The following is a 17,357-nucleotide window of genomic DNA, read 5'->3' as shown; positions in this document are numbered from 1 at the left end:
ACGACAAAATCCAGTGTTTGGAAATTTGAAATACATACGCGGAAACTCGCAAAGCAGAGCGGAACCACAAGTATTAATAAATCGATATTAGAAATAAACTATCAATTAAATATCAAAAAGTATCAGTACATTAAAAAAACATGAAAATTAGACACTACTAAGTCCGAAAACACGTGGAAAAACGAATAAGTCCGAAAACACATGGAAAAAGGAATTAGTCCGAAAAAACATGGGAAAACGATAAAGTCCGAAATGGAAAAACGACAAAGTCTGAAAATGGAAAAACGAAAAATTCTGAAAACACACGGAAAAACGACTAAGTCCGAAAACACATGAAAAACGAATAAGTCCTAACACACATGGAAAAACGACTAAGTCAGAAAACAAATGGAAAAAGTCCGAAAACACATGTAAAAACGAATAAGTCCGAAAAAACATGGAAAAACGACAAAGTCCAATGTATGGAAATGTGAAAACACACGCGGAAACTCGCGAGGCAGAGTGGAACCACAAGTATTAATAAATCGATATTAGGAATAAACTATCAATTAAATATCAAAAACTATCGGTATATAAAAAAAACATGAAAATTAGATACGACTAAGTCCGAAAACACATGGAAAAACTACTAAGTCCGAAAACACATGGAAAGACTACTAAGTCCGAAAATTTAAAAACAACAAGTCCAAAAACACATGGGAAAACGACAGATTACGAAAACACATGGAAAAACGTTACAAAGTTCGAAAACACATGAAAAAACGAATAAGTCCGAAAAAACATGGAAAAACGACAAAGTCCGAAATGGAAACACGACAAAGTCCGAGAATCAAAAAACCAAAAATACTGAAAACACACGGAAAAACGACTAAGTCCGAAAACATACGGAAAAACGAAAATGGAAAAAAGACAAAATCCCAAAACATATGGAAAAACGACAAAGTCCGACTAACACACATGGAAAAACGACTAAGTCTGGAAACAAATGGAAAAACGAAAAATTCCGAAAACACATGGAAAAACGTTACAAAATCCGAAAACACATGAAAAAACGAATAAGTCCGAAAAAACATGGAAAAACGCCAAAGTCCGAAAATGGAAAAACGACAAAGTCTGAAAACAAATGGAAAAACGCTAAAGTCCGAAAACACATGAAAAAACGACAAAGTCTGAAAATGAAAAAACGACAAAGTCCGAAAACACATGAAAAAACGACTAAGTCCGAAAACAAAAGGAAAAACGTAACAAAGTCCGAAAACACATGAAAAAACGAAAAAGTCCGAAAATATATAAACGACAAAGTCCAATGTATGGAAATATGAAAACACACGCGGAAACTCGCGAGGCAGAGTGGAACCACGATCGCCTACTGTTGACAAATGTGCCTCGACGAGAGAAAAACAGTCGCCCGTTTTCACCGAACCGTCGATGAGCGTGAGGGGGAACCCAACACAATTTCAATGAGATTCGCAGTTAATGTGGGCAGTGTCTGCTCGGAACATTAGTTGACGAAGCATCGTTATGCGCTGGTTTATCAGCGCGTCGGCCGAAATCGACTAATCAGAGAGCGAGACGGTATTTCGCGGTGATCACGGTAGTATTCCGGTGCTTCGCCGCGTGTCTCCTGTCGACGACCACCCGGTGAGTTTGAGCGCCGGGATTCCCCACTGTTCAGTACTGCTTATCTGCTTGTGGCTCGGCGTTATGACCCCGTAGCTGCGCATGCAGAACCGTAGTTATGGAAGCGGATTTTCTGCGACTTCGTCCGAACGTGATTCCTCGATGATCCTCCCCCGTTTACCACGCGAGGTCGAGGTGCGCGCTCTGTCGGCCTGAAGTTCTTCGTTCCCTCCCCCGCTCTCTTACGACGGCGAGACCGCCTTAGCGTATTGGCCGTGGGCAGGAGTCCTTGAACTGACTCTCCGCCGCGCGGTAGCGGTCTGTTGTTTCGCCGTCGAGTGGAGGAAAGGATGGGTGAGATCGCGCCCCCGTATCGGGCGCATCCGAAACCCGCTTTGTAATTAAAAATCTTTTGAGCTTGACTCTACTCTGACTCTGTGAAGAGACATGAGAGGTGTAGTATAAGTGGGAGATCGCTCCGCGGTCGGCAGTGAAATACCACTACTTTCACGTGTTTTTACTGACTCGGTGAAGCGGAGAGCGGTTTTAAGAAACCACGTTTCTGGCTCCAAGTCCTACAGTTTGCCTCTCGGGACGATCCGCTTCGAGGACAGTGTCAGGCGGGGACATCTGTCAAAAGGTAACGCAGGTGTCCTAAGGTGAGCTTAGCGAGGACAGAAACCTCGCGTGGAGTAAAAGGGCAAAAGATGACTTAAACTTGATTTTCAGTACGAATGCAGGCTGTGAAAGCGGGGTCTATCGATCCTTTTGATTTTAAGTGTTTTATGCAAGAGGTGTCAGAAAAGTTACCACAGGGATAACTGGCTTGTGGCAGCCAAACTTTCATAGCGAAGTTGCTTTTCGATCCTTCGATGTCGGCTCTTTCTATCACTGCGAAGCAGAATTCGCCAAGCAATGGAATGTTTACCCACTAACAGGGAACGTGAGCTGGGTTTAGACCGTCGTGAGACAGGTTAGTTTTGCCCTACTGATGACCGTCGTTGCGATAGTAATCATGCTCAGTACAAGTATAGCCGAAGGTTCGGACACTTGGTATATGTGCTTGGTCGAGCGACCAATGGTGCGGAATTACCATCCGTGGGATTATGACTAAACGCCTCTAAGTCAGATTTTCGTCTAGTTACTGCAACGATACTGTTCGTGCCTTGAGCGTCGGAGAACAAAGATGGTCAAGGCGTACATCTGGACCCGAGCAGGCCAGACTACTTCTTTGTTGAAGTCTCTTCGAGATGGAACACCCCTGGGACCATCGAGACTGTGTGGTCCCCGTTCCGTAATGCATACCTTCCATATCTAACGCGAGGGCAACAAATTCTCTGTAGACGCCCTAGGTGCGTAAGGGTGTCGTACGTAGTAGAGCAGATACCACACTGCCGTCTATTGAGACTCATCCTCTGACTGGGATATTTGTGTCTGCTCCGCAGACCGAACGCTTCCCTGCTGAATTTCTCCCCTCTTCTCTGCCTCCAGCAGAGGAGAGGGAATTTTTTTTATTTCTCGACAGAGAGGTTCCCGTGTTCTGAACATCGGGAAAGGTTCTTTTTTTTTAATATCTAAGAGGTTTCCGTGTTCTGCACTTTTACAGCAGCCGACACATTTCTCTTTTTTTTATTTAAAATAAATATCGGAGAGGTTTCCGTGTTCTGCTCTTTTACAGCAACCAACAGATTTCGCTCTTTTTTTAGTAACCATCTTAGAGGTTTCCGTGTTCTGCACTTTGAAAACAACCGACAGATTTTTCTCTTTTCTTTTTAAAATAACTATCGGAGAGGTTTCCGTGTTCTGCATTTTGACAGCAACGGACAGATTTCGCTCCTATTTTATAACTATCGGAGAGGTTTCCGTGTTCTGCACTGCGACAGTAACCGACAGATTTCGTTCTTTTTTTATAACTATCGGAGAGTTCAAGCTTGTCACCGCGTGTTGAATCTATATACTTTTCTCCGCACACACCCCAATACTTAGCTGTAAGCTTCAGGTTTCGCACCAGCAGTACCCGCACGGCGATGCCCGTGCTAAGAAGTTAAAGGAAATCCGTTGAACAAAAAAAAAAAAAAATCCCCCCCCCCCCACACACATTTTTCTAATGTGAAATGATCATTTTTCTTCAACTAAATTTCGTATACACCTTTTAAAAAGACCCTTAAAGTCTCTTTCTGATTTATAACTATTCGGAAAAATACATAAGTTTTTTTTAAGCTAGGTTGGAATTTCAGTTAGGCTGTGTTAAAAACGTAATAATAATTGAACTAGAGTATCAAAGTGTTTTCATTGTTTAAAGTGTATTTTGATTTTGTTCGTTTATTGGTCAAGATTTGAGGGTTAGCCTCCAAGGTTCCATAAAAAGATCAAGTACAAAAATCGAGCAACTTCAAAAAAAAAAAAAAAAAAAAAAACGACAAAATCCAGTGTTTGGAAATTTGAAATACATACGCGGAAACTCGCAAAGCAGAGCGGAACCACAAGTATTAATAAATCGATATTAGAAATAAACTATCAATTAAATATCAAAAAGTATCAGTATATTAAAAAAACATGAAAATTAGACACTACTAAGTCCGAAAACACGTGGAAAAACGAATAAGTCCGAAAACACATGGAAAAAGGAATTAGTCCGAAAAAACATGGGAAAACGATAAAGTCCGAAATGGAAAAACGACAAAGTCTGAAAATGGAAAAACGAAAAATTCTGAAAACACACGGAAAAACGACTAAGTCCGAAAACACATGAAAAACGAATAAGTCCTAACACACATGGAAAAACGACTAAGTCAGAAAACAAATGGAAAAAGTCCGAAAACACATGTAAAAACGAATAAGTCCGAAAAAACATGGAAAAACGACAAAGTCCAATGTATGGAAATGTGAAAACACACGCGGAAACTCGCGAGGCAGAGTGGAACCACAAGTATTAATAAATCGATATTAGGAATAAACTATCAATTAAATATCAAAAACTATCGGTATATAAAAAAAACATGAAAATTAGATACGACTAAGTCCGAAAACACATGGAAAAACTACTAAGTCCGAAAACACATGGAAAAACGACTAAGTTTGAAAACACATGGAAAAACTACTAAGTCCGAAAACACAGGGAAAGACTACTAAGTCCGAAAATTTAAAAACAACAAGTCCAAAAACACATGGGAAAACGACAGATTACGAAAACACATGGAAAAACGACTAAGTTCGAAAACACATGGAAAAACGTTACAAAGTTCGAAAACACATGAAAAAACGAATAAGTCCGAAAAAACATGGAAAAACGACAAAGTCCGAAATGGAAATACGACAAAGTCCGAGAATCAAAAAACCAAAAATTCTGAAAACACACGGAAAAACGACTAAGTCCGAAAACATATGGAAAAACAAAAATGGAAAAAAGACAAAATCCCAAAACATATGGAAAAACGACAAAGTCCGACTAACACACATGGAAAAACCACTAAGTCTGGAAACAAATGGAAAAACGAAAAATTCCGAAAACACATGGAAAAACGTTACAAAATCCGAAAACACATGAAAAAACGAATAAGTCCGAAAAAACATGAAAAAACGCCAAAGTCTGAAAATGGAAACACGACAAAGTCTGAAAACAAATGAAAAAACGCTAAAGTCCGAAAACACATGAAAAAACGACAAAGTCTGAAAATGGAAAAGCGACAAAGTCCGAAAACACATGAAAAAACGACTAAGTCCGAAAACAAAAGGAAAAACGTTACAAAGTCCGAAAACACATGAAAAAACGAAAAAGTCCGAAAATATATAAACGACAAAGTCCAATGTATGGAAATATGAAAACACACGCGGAAACTCGCGAGGCAGAGTGAAACCACGATCGCCTACTGTTGACAAATGTGCCTCGACGAGAGAAAAACAGTCGCCCGTTTTCACCACGTCGATGAGCGTGAGAGGGAACCCAACACAATTTCAATGAGATTCGCAGTTAATGTGGGCAGTGTCTGCTCGGAAAATTAGTTGACGAAGTATAGTTATGCGCTGGTTTATCAGCGCGTCGGCCGAAATCGACTAATCAGAGAGCGAGACGGTATTTCGCGGTGATCAGGGTAGTATTCCGGTGCTTCGCCGCGTGTCTCCTGTTATAAAATTTGATTATGTAGCTTTATCGGTGGTTCCAAAAATCAACACTAATTTAAAAACTAACTTTTATTTAAAACTTAAAAGAGAATGAAGATAACGAGGCAGTGCTCGTTCTTGCCAGTATTATGAGGGCTGGCGGCTCCCTTCAACTGATGTAACATAACATCACACAACATAAGCTTAACATAACATAACATAACATAAGCCAAAAGATACAAGACAACTTGCTTAAATAGGTGAGGAACACGCCCTCTTACGGCAAATCGCAACACTCCCCACCTAAACTCTACTTAGAGTTTATAAACTTACCATATAGGACATCTAATGTTTTCATCTACATAAATGATAAACATAACATTTCTTCTAGGACTACCTTGTCAAAATATAAACAACAATTATTAACACAATACAGTTTTAAATACATTTAAACAAAAAATTTTAATATACTTACTAAAATTTTCAAATTTTGTGCACAAACTTAACAGTCTATTTGCTCAAGTGAGCTCTAAGTTATAAATTAGTTGAATAGGTCTTCTGATAATTCCTGTCTTAGTTTTGATCGAACAAGAACGCACTTTGTTATCCCTGCCATGAAAAATTTCAGTAATTTTCCCTAAAGACCACATATTTCTTGGGTAACGATCATCTTCGATTAAAACAACATCATTAGGCTAAAATTCCTTTTTTTTTGAAGTTTGCTGACACACATGAGCAGATCTTAACATTAATAGATAATTTTTTCGCCAGCGATTCCAAAAATGATTTAACACATTTTGCTGATGTTTAAATTTTGTAACTGTGGATTTTCTAGATCCTAATAAATCATCCTTTGAAATTCTCGTTGGAGGGAGGGATAACAATCGCTTACCTACTAAAAAATGTGCAGGAGTGAGGGGAGAGGGTTGTGAGGGATCATCATATACGTAAGTAATGGGTCGAGAATTAATTATTGCTTCAATCTCAATAAACACCGTTTCAAGTTCATTGAGAGAGAGCGATGAGCGGCCAACAATTTTTCTTAAGCTTGTTTTAATTGTTCTTACCATTCTCTCCCAGAATCCTCCCCACCATGCACCTCTTTCTACAATATATTTCCAATTTATATTGTAATGTGAAAATAAATCTTGAACAGAAGGATGACCAATGCATTTAAATACTTTTTTCAACTCAATATCTGCTCGTTTAAATGACTTTGCATTGTCAGAATAAATTGTATTACACAGTCCTCGTCGAGATATAAACCGCCGGAAGGCCAGTAAAAATGATTCAGTGTTCATGGAAGGTACCAGTTCTAAGTGGATCGCGCGAGTAACTGCACACGTAAATAAAAGCAAATAATGTTTTTCATTATTTTCTCTGCAATAAAAGGGTCCTGCGTAATCGAGTCCAGTTACTGCAAAGGGTGGTGACTCAATTATTCTATCTGCAGGGAGTGGAGCTACAACCTGAGCCCCTGGACGCGCGTTGAATCTTTTACAAATCAAACACTTGTGAAGAACCGTTTTAACTCTTTGTCGTGCTTTAATGATCCAGAACTTTTCACGGAGATGCGTTAGTGTGGCATCTACTCCAGAATGAAATACTCTTTCGTGTGCATCCATTATTAAAAGTTCCACGTATTTGCACTTTGATGGCAATATTAATGGGTGCTTTGCTGATTCTTGACAATCTGCGAACTGTATTCGCCCTTTTAAACGCAGAAGACCATTCTCATCAATTTCAGGATGCAACAAATATAGGCTGGAATTTTTGTCGATATTCTTTCCATCGGATAGGGTTTCAATTTCCTTTTTGAAGTGTTCCATTTGCGTGGTTTTACTCCAAAATATTTCTGCAGTCATAATTTCTTCTGCTGCAATTGGTCCACACAACTTCTCAGATTTTGGTTTGCAGTTATTGATGAATCTCATTATCCATGCGGTAATACGATACACTTTCTTCAAAGTGCCGAATTCATCTAAATCAAATAGTGAACTATCAGATTGCTTGGGTTCACTATTAGCGGAAATTTGTAGGACGTTTCGCGATTTTCTGCTTTCAATGGACATTTCTCCCTCGTTGAACTTTGCTATTTTCTTTGGCCATAACTCTTCGGATTCGGTAAGCCAACTAGGTCCATTTCGCCACAGTAGACTAGAAGCCATTGTTTCAGCTTGTTCTCCTCTTGTTAACATATCTGCTGGATTATTTCTTGAATCGCAGTAGAAAAACTGATTTGGACTGCAAATTGCCTGAATTTCTGCTACGCGATTGCTAACAAAGGGCTTCCACTCATTTGGAGATCTTCTTAGCCAGTGTAGTACAATTGTTGAATCGCTCCAACAATACAGATTTTCGGTTAAGTTCGGAAAAATGCCTTTTAAATATTTCGCTAATCGAGCACCTATAAGAGCTCCCATTAGCTCACATCTTGGCAAAGATAAAGTTTTCAAAGGTGCAACTCTACCCTTGGCCATTATGAAGGAAGTTTTAATCTCCCCGTAACTATTAGAGTATCTAAAATAAGCAACCGCTCCAAACGCTCTAGGAGAGGCGTCGCAAAAAATGTGAATGCTCAGTTTCGTGTAATCAGACTCACTGAAGAATTTCCTTGGGAAAGTCAGATTTTTTAAGAAGTCAAGTTCTGAGCACCAATTATTCCACCTTCCTTTTAAAGCACTAGGAAGACTTTCATCCCAGTTTAGACCTAACAGCCAAATATCTTGTAACAATATCTTCATCCGCACAGTAAAAGGTTGAAGAAATCCCACTGGATCGAATATTTTAGCTACAGTTCTTAAAACTGTCCTTTTTGTGTCGTTTAGTTTGCTTTTCACAGATTCAATTACAGCAGTTAGCTCTAAATTGATAGAATCATTAATGGGATTCCAATTCATGCCTAAAAATTTTGATTTTTTACTCAAATTTTCGTCCTGTTTAATATTATCCCTGAGCCACAAAGCATTAAGTTCATTTGAATTCGATTTCAATTTTCTCAAATTCATTCCCGCGTCACGGAAAATATTTACTGCATCTACAGACAATTTGTATGCATCTTCCACCGTTTTAGCACCATAAAACAAATCATCTACATAAATTGATGAATTAAGCATTTCAAATACATCAGGGTTTTTAATTTTATATTTTTTAATATGATATTTAATAGTAGCGGCTAGTATAAATGGGCTAATACTGGTACCGAACGGCGTGCGGCACATACGCAAAATTTTGAACTGTTCGTTTGATTCCCCAAACCAGAGAAATCTCAAAAAATCCCGATATTGTTTAGCTATCCCAATCATCAAAAACGCCTTTTCTAGGTCTCTACTAAATGCTATTTCATGCTCCCGAAACCTAAGAATAATATCAAGAACGGACGGATTCAAGTTAGGACCAATTTCTAAACATTCATTTAAGGATTTACAATTTTCAGATTTAGAAGATGCATCAAATACGATACGAACATTCGTCGTTTCGCTATTACGAATGACTGCTCTGTGGGGCATGTAATAATCTTTATCTTTGATTTCATTAGCGCATTTCTCAACTATATTTTCGTTTAACTGCTGTTCTATTATTTCCTTATACTTCGCTAATATTTCTGGAGTTTTATCCAGTTTTTGTTTTAAAGTTTCAAAGCGTCTTTTAGTTACCTCAAAATTATTTTCGAGACCGTCAGTTGTGGTTTTCCAAAGTAATTTACATTCGTATCTCCCGTCTACAAATCGCAAATCTGTTTCGAAGCGATGAATTAAATCTTCATCTTTTTTGGAATATTTACTAGATTCTTCAATTATACCCATAGAATCCAATTCCCAAAATATTCTTAAATCATTTAAAACAATTGCATTTCCTACCGATACATTTGAATGCTTCGAAAAGTTGGGTTGCTTAAACGTATTTCTGTCTAAACCCACTAAAAACCACCCAAATATAGAGTTAACGGCCTGAAGATCTCTATTTATGCGTTTTCTCGCTGTCAACACTACATCCCAAAATTTGTCGGCCCCAATTAATACCCCCAAATGTCGTAAATCGGAGACATTATCTACAATATCGGCCGGCTTTAGTCCCAAGCACTGCATTTTTTCGAGTGAGCGTAAACTTGGACCCGTCACAGGACATGAGGAAATTGTGTCGGTTACCAAACATTCTAATCTTATTTTGTTTTTCAACTCCCTGTCGCAAAGTTCAATTATTACCACAGGATAATTTTTAACGATGGGTTTTTCCGCTCCGAATGCGAAAACGGATAGTTTCTCAGTGCGTATGGGTTTTAAATTCAAAGATTTAACCAAAGTGTCTTTTATGAAAGAACGTTCACTACCTTGGTCCAAAATTGCACGCGTAGTTTTCGAGTCTGATTCTGTACAAATTACTACAGTACACGTTTGTAGCAATACATTTTTCGCGCTCAAAGCATTACTACAGTTCTGAGAAACAAAAGCGTTTGCATTTACGTTAGGAACTACAGATTCATTATTTTCCGAAGTTTTAAGTTGCTCTAAAGATTTACTTGAGTTAGAACGTTCGTCACTATTTCTGAAACAAATCGATTCATGATGATTTTTCCCATTACATTTGAAACAAACACTTTTATCATTACAAACCCTACTCAAATGAAATTTCTTAAAACATTTAAAACATCTGTTATTCGTTTTAAGCTGTTTTATTTTTTCCGTTGCACGAATGTTACACTTGTAGGAACTATGCGCATTTTGGCAGAAGATGCATACTTGATTTACGGAAGTATTCAATGCACTGGCTGTAGCAATATCTCTATCGTACTTTTTACTAACATTCTTTTGATTACTATAACCTCTAGAAATTGTCGAAGCTTTATTTTCATTACATGCTGCTAAAGTAATTTCCCGACATTCCACTTCTTTCTTTAAAAATGAAATGAATTCAGAAATTTCAATATCACCGTCCTCTCTCTGCCTATTAAATTGCAGTATTAAATCATGAGGTAGCTTTTTTTGCAAAATAGGCATTAATAAGAGTCCGAAGGATTTAGATTCTACATTCATTGCCTCTAAATTTCTAAAAGCGATTTCAATTTCGTCATGAATTCTCCGTAGCGCTTGAACATTGGAAGAGCTCTTAACCTCTTCTAAGTTAATTATTTTGTTCATAAAAGAGTTAATTATGATATCTCTTTTGCCAAATCTATTTTTTAGCATTTCTTTACAATTATCATAGTTTTCGCTTGAAAGATCGAATCCAGACACAACATTAGCTGCCTGACCGATTAAAAGGGCTTTTAAATACGCGAATTTTTCGACTTCTGAAATTGTTTCATTTTTGTCTATTGTGCTTTCAAAGCTGTTCCAAAAACTTTGCCAATGCTTTGGATCTCCTGAGAACTTTTCTATAACTAGCTTAGGTAATTTAACTGAACCTTGTCTAGAGTTTTCATTAATTCTAGCACTTGTACTTTGGCTGCTTGAAGAACTTAAATTTCGACTGCCTTTATTTTTATCTTCTAAATAACGCAATATTCTTTTAGAAAACTTTAGGCATTTAGCTTCGTATTCATCATTTAAAGTTACTTCTTTCTCTATTTGTTCGAGTTCAATAAATTCTAACATTTCGCTATCAAGCGCTGTCAATCCGTTAGACCTTGCAATTAAAAGTTCATAATCGTCGCGTAATTCTGCTTCATCAATTTCACCTACATGTTTTAACTTTTTCTCAATTTGATTGACTAATTGAGTAGTTAACCTTCGCAAAACAGTTCTCTTTGCTGTAAGTTTTTGAAACTTATCGCTTTCCAATTCTTGGATTGAAGTCATTTTTTAAAACTTATTTTCGTACAATTGAAACTTGAGATAAACTGAATAATGAAGTTTATGAGCCTACCTTAGTTTCTGTCGAAGCTTTAATTCACTGTACATTCTCTTTTACTCAAATTCATAGCAGCTCCATTCGTGGCCGTAATGCACCATATAAAATTTGATTATGTAGCTTTATCGGTGGTTCCAAAAATCAACACTAATTTAAAAACTAACTTTTATTTAAAACTTAAAAGAGAATGAAGATAACGAGGCAGTGCTCGTTCTTGCCAGTATTATGAGGGCTGGCGGCTCCCTTCAACTGATGTAACATAACATCACACAACATAAGCTTAACATAACATAACATAACATAAGCCAAAAGATACAAGACAACTTGCTTAAATAGGTGAGGAACACGCCCTCTTACGGCAAATCGCAACACCTGTCGACGACCACCCGGTGGGTTTGAGCGCCGGGATTCCCCACTGTTCAGTACTGCTTTTCTGCTTGTGGCTCGGCGTTATGACCCCGTAGCTGCGCATGCAGAACCGTAGTTATGGAAGCGGATTTTCTGCCACTTCGTCCGAACGTGATTCCTCGATGATCCTCCCCCGTTTACCACGGGAGGTCGAGGTGCGCGCTCTGTCGGCCTGAAGTTCTTCGTTCCCTCCCCCGCTCTCTTACGACGGCGAGACCGCCTTAGCGTATTGGCCGTGGGCAGGAGTCCTTGAACTGACTCTCCGCCGCGCAGTAGCGGTCTGTTGTTTCGCCGTCGAGTGGAGGAAAGGATGGGTGAGATCGCGCCCCCGTATCGGGCGCATCCGAAACCCGCTTTGTAATTAAAAGTCTTTTGAGCTTGACTCTACTCTGACTCTGTGAAGAGACATGAGAGGTGTAGTATAAGTGGGAGATCGCTCCGCGGACGGCAGTGAAATACCACTACTTTCACGTGTTTTTACTGACTCGGTGAAGCGGAGAGCGGTTTTAAGAAACCACGTTTCTGGCTCCAAGTCCTACAGTTTGCCTCTCGGGACGATCCGCTTCGAGGACAGTGTCAGGTGGGGACATCTGTCAAAAGGTAACGCAGGTGTCCTAAGGTGAGCTTAGCGAGGACAGAAACCTCGCGTGGAGTAAAAGGGCAAAAGATGACTTAAACTTGATTTTCAGTACGAATGCAGGCTGTGAAAGCGGGGTCTATCGATCCTTTTGATTTTAAGAGTTTTATGCAAGAGGTGTCAGAAAAGTTACCACAGGGATAACTGGCTTGTGGCAGCCAAACTTTCATAGCGAAGTTGCTTTTCGATCCTTCGATGTCGGCTCTTTCTATCACTGCGAAGCAGAATTCGCCAAGCAATGGATTGTTTACCCACTAACAGGGAACGTGAGCTGGGTTTAGACCGTCGTGAGACAGGTTAGTTTTGCCCTACTGATGACCGTCGTTGCGATAGTAATCATGCTCAGTACAAGTATAGCCGAAGGTTCGGACACTTGGTATATGTGCTTGGTCGAGCGACCAATGGTGCGGAATTACCATCCGTGGGATTATGACTAAACGCCTCTAAGTCAGATTTTTGTCTAGTTACTGCAACGATACTGTTCGTGCCTTGAGCGTCGGAGAACAAAGATGGTCAAGGCGTACATCTGGACCCGAGCGGGCCAGACTACTTCTTTGTTGAAGTCTCTTCGAGATGGAACACCCCTGGGACCATCGAGACTGTGTGGTCCCCGTTCCGTAATGCATACCTTCCATATCTAACGCGAGGGCAACAAATTCTCTGTAGACGCCCTAGGTGCGTAAGGGTGTCGTACGTAGTAGAGCAGATACCACACTGCCGTCTATTGAGACTCATCCTCTGACTGGGATATTTGTGTCTGCTCCGCAGACCGAACGCTTCCCTGCTGAATTTCTCCCCTCTTCTCTGCCTCCAACAGAGGAGAGGGAATTTTTTTTATTTCTCGACAGAGAGGTTCCCGTGTTCTGAACATCGGGAAAGGTTCTTTTTTTTTAATATCTAAGAGGTTTCCGTGTTCTGCACTTTTACAGCAGCCGACACATTTCTCTTTTTTTATTTAAAATAAATATCGGAGAGGTTTCCGTGTTCTGCTCTTTTACAGCAACCAACAGATTTCGCTCTTTTTTTAGTAACCATCTTAGAGGTTTCCGTGTTCTGCACTTTGAAAACAACCGACAGATTTTTCTCTTTTCTTTTTAAAATAACTATCGGAGAGGTTTCCGTGTTCTGCATTTTGACAGCAACGGACAGATTTCGCTCCTATTTTATAACTATCGGAGAGGTTTCCGTGTTCTGCACTGCGACAGTAACCGACAGATTTCGTTCTTTTTTTATAACTATCGGAGAGTTCAAGCTTGTCACCGCGTGTTGAATCTATATACTTTTCTCCGCACACACCCCAATACTTAGCTGTAAGCTTCAGGTTTCGCACCAGCAGTACCCGCACGGCGATGCCCGTGCTAAGAAGTTAAAGGAAATCCGTTGAACAAAAAAAAAAAAAAAAAAAAAAAAATCCCCCCCCCACACATTTTTCTAATGTGAAATGATCATTTTTCTTCAACTAAATTTCGTATACACCTTTTAAAAAGACCCTTAAAGTCTCTTTCTGATTTATAACTATTCGGAAAAATACATAAGTTTTTTTTAAGCTAGGTTGGAATTTCAGTTAGGCTGTGTTAAAAACGTAATAATAATTGAACTAGAGTATCAAAGTGTTTTCATTGTTTAAAGTGTATTTTGTTCGTTTATTGGTCAAGATTTGAGGGTTAGCCTCCAAGGTTCCATAAAAAGATCAAGTACAAAAATCGAGCAACTTCAAAAAAAAAAAAAAAAAACGACAAAATCCAGTGTTTGGAAATTTGAAATACATACGCGGAAACTCGCAAAGCAGAGCGGAACCACAAGTATTAATAAATCGATATTAGAAATAAACTATCAATTAAATATCAAAAAGTATCAGTATATTAAAAAAACATGAAAATTAGACACTACTAAGTCCGAAAACACGTGGAAAAACGAATAAGTCCGAAAACACATGGAAAAAGGAATTAGTCCGAATAAACATGGGAAAACGATAAAGTCCGAAATGGAAAAACGACAAAGTCTGAAAATGGAAAAACGAAAAATTCTGAAAACACACGGAAAAACGACTAAGTCCGAAAACACATGAAAAACGAATAAGTCCTAACACACATGGAAAAACGACTAAGTCAGAAAACAAATGGAAAAAGTCCGAAAACACATGTAAAAACGAATAAGTCCGAAAAAACATGGAAAAACGACAAAGTCCAATGTATGGAAATGTGAAAACACACGCGGAAACTCGCGAGGCAGAGTGGAACCACAAGTATTAATAAATCGATATTAGGAATAAACTATCAATTAAATATCAAAAACTATCCTTATATATTATTTCTGTAGCCTGTTTTTGGTTTCTACGCCAGATTTCCTTCAATTCTTGATCGATTTCTTTGATTTACGGCTAATTTTATAGCTTATGGTGCTGGCTACTGACGAAAAATGGACCCAAGGTCTAAAAATTGTTTCTTTTAGCCGAAAAACCGGTTTTAAAGAACCGGAATAAGGTTTTCGGTCAAACTTATAACTTTAATTTGCGCTATGACCGACAGAGCTGAGTAGCTTAATCGGCAGAGCGTTCTCTTCGTAACCAGGAGATTACGTGTTCGGGCCCACGTCCGGACAATCTGCAACAAAAAACATTAGACAAATATCGCGCATTACATGAACACTGAATTAAATGAATAACAACTATGAGGGAATAGAATAAATGAGAAGGAAATGCTCCTTGCTGATATGAAAACATTCAGTGATTTTGTGCTAAATTACTTCGAAATTGCACGTGTTTTTTTTTTCTGAAGCTTTGGCTCTGGAAAGAAAATTAAAGCATAATGTAAGCGAAAATATAAGTAACAGGTTTAAGATTTCAGACTACAATAGAATTGTTTTTTGTTCAGAAAAAAAAAATAATAAATCGTATATTGAAATATATATTCTTCTAATGAGTTTTTGACTCTTTGTACAAATAAATAAAATACTACCTCAATTTGAAGGGTAAAATATATATTTTTTCTTCTTTTTGCTAAAAAACAAATAGCTTATCACATTTTTACTACATTCGAAAAGCTACGCTTAAAAAAGAGCATAGTTCAATTTATTTTGTATTTTAACCGTGCTGTTAATGATGAACACGTGCTGCCATCTAAGTTATAACGGTTTAAGCAGCCTGCGATAACAAATTGTAAAAATTTTCAAAAATAAAAACATTTTTCTTCAATATCTTATCTTATATATTAATCCCCTCTCATTTTAAAACTTATCAGGCTGGCCAATGACGAAAAAAAGACTTACGGTCGAAAATTCAAGTTTTCGAAATCGCCTCTTGCTGTTTCAAATTTGTGTGTGTTCATATTTTAATAAAGCTTAACCGCACTGGACTTAGTTGTTCGGTTTAATTGATAAGTTTTTTTCGGTAGAGCGTTCGGCTATAAACTATCTGAACTTCGGGCAAGCTTTGGCTGTCCGACATAATATCAAATTTATATTAGTATTACGCATTACATGTGCTCATAACATACACACCTAATAAAATAAATGCAGTGGGAATGCTACTTGGTGTTTCGACTCCTTTTTTTCTCCTACAGTTATCATTCGGATAAGTTGACTGTTAATCGAACTGTGTTCTTTCACTACATCCAGACCACTCAACATAATGTAAGCATAAAAAAGTATTAGATTTACCTAAAGAAATCCTTTTTGTGCAGAAAAACATTTTTATTGTATGCTAAAATGTAGATGTTTCTAATAGCAGTGTTCGACCTTTTGTACAAATGAAAAAATACTACTCCCGATTAAAACTACGAGTTTCACTCAGTAAACCTTTAATTTTTTATTCGCGCGAATACGATATAAAGCATTAAAAGTATTATCAACTTCATTAGCAAGAAATTATTTTCTACTCCTCTGCTTTATGCTGAAAAAAAATACATTTTGTCTACGTTCGAAAAATTACACTTAATAATGGACTTAGTTCAACTGGTTTTGGTTTTGAATTTTAAGTGTTCGATTAAAAGAGAAACATGTGAGGGCATTTAAGCCGTAACGGTTAAAGCAACCTTCTATGTGAAATAGTTCAATATTCAAAGATAAAAACATTTATTTTCAATCAAATTTATTACTTCTCTAGAATGTTTTTTTCAATCGCTACGTGAGATCTTCGTCATTCTTTAATCAAATTCCATGCTTTGCGAATAATTTTAAATCGTATCATGCCAGTTAATGACAAAACACAGATGCATGATCTTATTATTATTATTATTTTTTTTTTTTTGGCAAAAAGCTTTTTTGCTGTTTTTTACAACGCATTCCTTCAATGAATAGCTTTCGAAAAGGAAGGCGCAATTGCTAGGTTTGTTGGGGTGTCGGGCTGTTAGTTAGAATGGCGCCAATTCGAATACGTGCCAATAAATATCTCTTTAATGTTTCTTTTTTTCCCGTCAGATGCTGACATGTGCAGGACTGTATTTGCCACAACCTGTTTTTTCACATGCACAATTATTGCTTTTTCACGAGTCACCACTCAGCCACACTTTTAATGACATTTATGTTTGCATTGAAAATATGTACGATTAAAAGGGGAGCTATGATCAAATTATCACAACGTTATATTTAACGAGGTTTTGTTACTGATGTCTTTAAATTACATGCCTTCTCTTCTGCGCTTACCTTTTTTTCGGTTCTTCTTCATAATGTTCTTCCTTTGAAATTCTTAAAGAGCGAAATGCCTCATGAAACGATTTGAAGCACAGTGCGGAGTTCCGCACGG

This window comes from Uloborus diversus, chromosome 3, assembly GCF_026930045.1.
Source record: "Uloborus diversus isolate 005 chromosome 3, Udiv.v.3.1, whole genome shotgun sequence".
Classification (NCBI taxonomy): Eukaryota; Metazoa; Arthropoda; class Arachnida; order Araneae; family Uloboridae; genus Uloborus; species Uloborus diversus.
Note: the sequence above shows the minus strand (reverse complement) of the source record.